Genomic DNA, 6,487 nt, shown 5'->3' with positions numbered 1-6,487 from the left:
GGCACAAATCAGATTAACTAAAGCTGATAATGAATTGAGGCTTGCAAGAGATGTCAAAAGCAATAATAAAGGATTTTGGGGATATGTCAAAAGTAAAAGAAAAGTCAAAGATGCTATAGGATTTTTACAGGATGAAAATGATGAAATGGTAAGACAGGATGTTGAGAAGGCTGAACTTTTAAATTCCTATTTTGCATCTGTTTTCTCTCAGAAAGGAAATGTAACACCAACTGTTATTCACTGTCCTATTAAGGGAATAGAAGAATCCAGGATATCTATAAACAGAAAGATAGTGAGGAAACACTTAGCTAACCTAAATGAATTCAAGTCTCCAGGTCCAGATGAATTACACCCCAGAGTACTGAAGGAGATAGCAGAAGAAATTTCTGAACCACTCTCCATAATCTTTGAAAATTCTTGGAGAACAGGAGAAGTGCCAGAAGACTGGAGAAGAGCAAATGTTGTTCCTATCTTCAAAAAGGGGAAGAAGGTGGACCCAGGCAACTATAGGCCGGTGAGTCTGACTTCTATACCAGGAAAGATCTTTGAACAAATTATTAAACAACATGTAAGTCAATACCTGGATAAGAATGAAGTGATCAAACAGAGTCAGCATGGGTTTGTAACTAATAAGTCATGTCAGACTAACTTAATTTCCTTCTATGACGGTATCACTGATTGGGTGGATCAAGGAAATGCTGTAGATATAGTATATCTTGACTTCAGCAAAGCATTTGACAAAGTCTCTCATACAATCCTTATTGAAAAAATGACTAAGTATGGAATGGACAAGGCAACTGTTAGGTGGATTCATAGCTGGCTTAGTGATCGGACCCAAAGAGTGGTCGTAAATGGCTGCACATCCAGTTGGAAGAATGTCTCAAGTGGGGTACCACAGGGCTCTGTCCTGGGCCCTGTATTGTTCAACATCTTTATCAACGATTTAGATGAAGGAATTGAGGGTAAACTGATTAAATTTGCTGATGACACAAAGCTAGGAGGGATAGCTAATACTAGAGAAGAGAGAGAGAGGATTCAAAAAGATTTAAATAAACTGGAGAAGTGGGCAGTAACTAACAGAATGGTTTTTAACAGGGAGAAATGCAAAGTACTACATCTGGGCAATAAAAATGAAAAAAGCATATATAGAATGGGAGGGATAGGGCTAAGTGACAGCACATGTGAAAAAGACTTGGGTATACTAATAGATCACAGACTGAATATGAGTCAACAGTGTGATGCAGCAGCAAAAAAGGCAAATGCAGTTCTAGGATGTATTAACAGAAGCATACAGTCTAGATCACGTGAAGTCATTATTTCCCTCTACTCCTCTTTGGTCAGACCTCATCTGGAATATTGTGTCCAGTTTTGGGCACCACATTTTAAAAAAGACATCAACAAACTGGAGCAAGTTCAGAAAAGAGCGACCAGAATGGTGACCGGTCTGCAAACCCTGTCTTATGAGGAAAGGTTGCAGGATTTGGGAATGTTTAGTTTGCAAAAGAGAAGACTGAGAGGAGACTTAATTGCTGTCTACAAATATCTAAAGGGCTGTCACATTGTAGAAGGATCAACTTTATTCTCATTTGCACAAGGAAAGACTAGAAGCAATGGGATGAAACTGAATGGGAGGAGACACAGATTAGATATTAGAAAAAACTTTTTGACAGTTAGAGTGATCAATGAGTGGAACAGGCTGCCACGAGAAGTGGTGAGTTCTCCTTCAATGGAAGTCTTCAAACAGAGGCTGGACAGACATCTGACTGGGATGATTTAGCGAATCCTGCTTTGAGCAGGGGGTTGGACCAGATGGCCCAGGAGGTCCCTTCCAACTCTACGATTCTATGATTCTATGATTCTATGATTCTATGACCTCTAGGGTGAGGTGTAACATCCTCTCCGCCATCTTGTCTCTGTCCATATCCATCCTTGACGAGTAAATCAGGAAAATTCTCTTTTGTAGAAGATCTTCACTGAGAGGATCTGATATTGTAGAGACCTGAATGAGAAGAAGATGATCCGATGTAACATCATAAGAATCCTGTGTAATAATACAATGAGAGCAGCAATCTGCAGAGTAGGGAGATATGATTGACAAATATTTATATACATACACATATCTATATATATATATAATTTCACCAAAGAAAGTAAGGACTGCAGCACTCACCAATCCATATTGAAAGTCCGTAGTTTATTTGTAGCAAAAGTGTAAAACTTCATGGCCGGGAGGCTGAAGAGAGGAGTGAGCAAACTCTGACGACGGCCTAACAGCACTTTCATGGGTCAGCTATATATATATATATATATATATATATATATTCGTCTAATTCTGTCTGTCTGTAACGGAAATCCCGCGTCGCTGACTGGTCGCGCTTGGGGACATCACTGAAGGTGGAGGAAGATGGCGCCCGCAGCAGTCCTCCACAGAAACTTCAACGATGTGCCCTGCCTTAACTTGAGCAGAGGAGGGCAAAACCCCCCGGTCAGCAAGGGGCAAGCCTTAGGCAGGACGCAGATGCTGTTCAGAAGGAAATCTCCACACGGGCCTGTTCCCAGGAGCTACAGTCTGAGGAAAGGGCTAAAAAGCCTTCACTAGACCCCTGTACAGCTGTATAATGAGGCCCAGGCTTTATAGTGAAGGGACAGGAGTGAGGGCCTGTTCCCAGGAGCTACAGTCTGTGGAAATGGCTAAAAAGCCTTCACTAGACCCCTGTACAGCTGTATAATGAGGCCCAGGCTTTATAGTGAAGGGACAGGAGTGAGGGCCTGTTCCCAGGAGCTACAGTCTGTGGAAATGGCTAAAAAGCCTTCACTAGACCCCTGTACAGCTGTATAATGAGGCCCAGGCGTTATAGTGAAGGGACAGGAGTGAGGGCCTGTTCCCAGGAGCTAAAGACTGAGGAAAGGGCTAAAAAGCCTTCACTAGACACCGGAACAGCTATATAATGAGGTCCAGGCTTTATAGTGAAGGGACAGGAGAGAGGGCCTGTTCCAAGGAGCTACAGTCTGATGAAAGGGCTAAAAAGCCTTCACTAGACCCCTGTACAGCTGTATAATGAGGCCCAGGCTTTATAGTGAAGGGACAGGAGAGAGGGTCTGTTCCCAGGAGCTACAGTTTGAGGAAAGAGCTAAAAAGCCTTCACTAGACCCCTGCACAGCTGTATAATGAGGCCCAGGCTTTATAGTGAAGGGACAGGAGTGAGGGCCTGTTCCAAGGAGCTACAGTCTGAGGAAAGGGCTAAAAAGCCTTCACTAGACCCCTGTACAGCTGTATAATGAGGCCCAGGCTTTATAGTGGAGGGAAAGGAGTGAGGGCCTGTTACCAGGAGCTACAGTCTGAGGAAAGGGCTAAAAAGCCTTCACTAGACCCCTGTACAGCTGTATAATGAGGCCCAGGCTTTATAGTGAAGGGACATGAGTGAGGGTCTGTTCCCAGGAGCTACAGTCTGAGGAAAGGGCTAAAAAGCCTTCACTAGACCCCTGTACAGCTGTATAATGAGGCCCAGGCTTTATAGTGAAGGGACAAGAGGGAGGGCCTGTTCCAAGGAGCTACAGTCTGAGGAAAGGGCTACAAAGCCTTCAATAGATCCCTGTACAGCTGTATAATGAGGCCCAGGCTTTATAGTGAAGGGACAGGAGTGAGGGCCTGTTCCAAGGAGCTACAGTCTGAGGAAAGGGCTACAAAGCCTTCAATAGATCCCTGTACAGCTGTATAATGAGGCCCAGGCTTTATAGTGAAGGGACAGGAGTGAGGGCCTGTTCCCAGGAGCTACAGTCTGAGGAAAGGGTTAAAAAGCCTTCACTAGACCCCTGTACAGCTGTATAATGAGGCCCAGGCTTTATAGTGAAGGGACAGGAGTGAGGGCCTGTTCCCAGGAGCTACAGTCTGAGGAAAGGGCTAAAAAGTCTTCACTTGACCCCTGTACAGCTGTATAATGAGGCCCAGGCTTTATAGTGAAGGGACAGGAGTGAGGGCCTGTTCCCAGGAGCTACAGTCTGAGGAAAGAGCTAAAAAGCCTTCACTTGACCCCTGTACAGCTGTATAATGAGGCCCAGGCTTTATAGTAAAGGGACAGGAGTGAGGGCCTGTGCCCAGGAGCTACAGTCTGAGGAAAGGGCTAAAAAGCCTTCACTAGACCCCTGTACAGCTGTATAATGAGGCCCAGGCTTTATAGTGAAGGGACAGGAGGGAGAAAAGTGGGGGAAGGAGCCAGAAGAGCCGGACTGCCCATCACTAACCTGCAGAGCCGCACTCCACATATATGGCTGCTCTGTGCACACAGGACCTGTGATGAGGTCACAGGAGGGGAGGAGTCAGGGGTCACATGATCAAGGGCCTCAGTGTGGGCAGGACTCTGCTGTGCTGGTTGTCATGGTGCTGGATGAGGGGAAGTTTCTGTGTCAGGAGGGGTTTACAGGGTGGATGTAGCAGAGCCCTGTGTGTATGAGGTGTACGGGGCGCAGCCGTGTGTGTATGAGGTGTACGGGGCGCAGCCGTGTGTGTACGAGGTGTACGGAGCGGAGCCGCGTGTGTGCGAGGTGTACGGAGCGGAGCCGCGTGTGTGCGAGGTGTACGGAGCGGAGCCGCGTGTGTGCGAGGTGTACGGAGCGGAGCCGCGTGTGTGCGAGGTGTACAGAGCGGAGCCGTGTGTGTACGAGGTGTACGGAGCGGAGCCGTGTGTGTACGGAGCGGAGCCGTGTGTGTACGAGGTGTACGGAGCGGAGCCGTGTGTGTACGAGGTGTACGGAGCGGAGCCATGTGTGTACGAGGTGTACGGAGCGGAGCCGTGTGTGTACAAGGTGTGCGCTGTGGAGCCCTTTGTGTACGAGGTGTACAGAGCGGAGCCGTGTGTGTACGAGGTGTACGGAGCGGAGACGTGTGTGTACGAGGTGTACGGAGCGGAGCCGTGTGTGTACGAGGTGTACGGAGCGGAGCCGTGTGTGTACGAGGTGAACGGAGCGGAGCCGTGTGTGTACGAGGTGTACGGAGCGGAGCCGTGTGTGTACAAGGTGTGCGGTGTGGAGCCCTTTGTGTACGAGGTGTACAGAGCGGAGCCGTGTGTGTACGAGGTGTACGGAGCGGAGCCGTGTGTGTACGAGGTGTACGGAGCGGTGTGTGTACAAGGTGTGCGGTGCGGAGCCCTTTGTGTACGAGGTGTACAGAGCGGAGCCGTGTGTGTACGAGGTGTACGGAGCGGAGCCGTGTGTGTACGAGGTGTACGGAGCGGAGCCGTGTGTGTACGAGGTGTGCGGTGCGGAGCCCTTTGTGTACGAGGTGTACAGAGCGGAGCCGCGTGTGTACGAGGTGTAAGGAGCGCAGCCCTGTGTGTTCTAGGTGTACGGAGCGGAGCCGTGTGTGTACGAGATGTACGGAGCGGAGTCATGTATGAGGTGTACGGTGCGGAGCCCTGTGTGTACGAGGTGTAAGGAGCACAGCTGTGTGTACGAGGTGTACAGAGTGGAGACGTGTGCGTACGAGGTGTACGGAGCGGAGCCGTGTTTGTACGTGGTGTACGGAGCAGAGCCATGTGTGTACGAGGTGTACGGAGCGGAGCCGTGTGTGTACGAGGTGCACGGAGCGGAGCCGCTTGTGTACGAGGTGTACGGAGCGGAGCCGCGTGTGTGCGAGGTGTACGGAGCGGAGCCGCGTGTGTGCGAGGTGTACGGAGCGGAGCCGCGTGTGTGCGAGGTGTACAGAGCGGAGCCGTGTGTGTACGAGGTGTACGGAGCGGAGCCGTGTGTGTACGGAGCGGAGCCGTGTGTGTACGAGGTGTACGGAGCGGAGCCGTGTGTGTACGAGGTGTACGGAGCGGAGCCATGTGTGTACGAGGTGTACGGAGCGGAGCCGTGTGTGTACAAGGTGTGCGCTGTGGAGCCCTTTGTGTACGAGGTGTACAGAGCGGAGCCGTGTGTGTACGAGGTGTACGGAGCGGAGACGTGTGTGTACGAGGTGTACGGAGCGGAGCCGTGTGTGTACGAGGTGTACGGAGCGGAGCCGTGTGTGTACGAGGTGAACGGAGCGGAGCCGTGTGTGTACGAGGTGTACGGAGCGGAGCCGTGTGTGTACAAGGTGTGCGGTGTGGAGCCCTTTGTGTACGAGGTGTACAGAGCGGAGCCGTGTGTGTACGAGGTGTACGGAGCGGAGCCGTGTGTGTACGAGGTGTACGGAGCGGTGTGTGTACAAGGTGTGCGGTGCGGAGCCCTTTGTGTACGAGGTGTACAGAGCGGAGCCGTGTGTGTACGAGGTGTACGGAGCGGAGCCGTGTGTGTACGAGGTGTACGGAGCGGAGCCGTGTGTGTACGAGGTGTGCGGTGCGGAGCCCTTTGTGTACGAGGTGTACAGAGCGGAGCCGCGTGTGTACGAGGTGTAAGGAGCGCAGCCCTGTGTGTTCTAGGTGTACGGAGCGGAGCCGTGTGTGTACGAGATGTACGGAGCGGAGTCATGTATGAGGTGTACGGTGCGGAGCCCTGTGTGTACGAGGTG

The sequence above is a fragment of the Dendrobates tinctorius genome, unplaced genomic scaffold (assembly GCF_039654945.1).
Source record: "Dendrobates tinctorius isolate UK_male_01 unplaced genomic scaffold, ASM3965494v1 ptg000274l, whole genome shotgun sequence".
Lineage (NCBI taxonomy): Eukaryota > Metazoa > Chordata > Amphibia > Anura > Dendrobatidae > Dendrobates > Dendrobates tinctorius.
The sequence above is the reverse complement of the archived record's forward strand: the minus strand, read 5'-3'. Positions refer to the sequence as shown.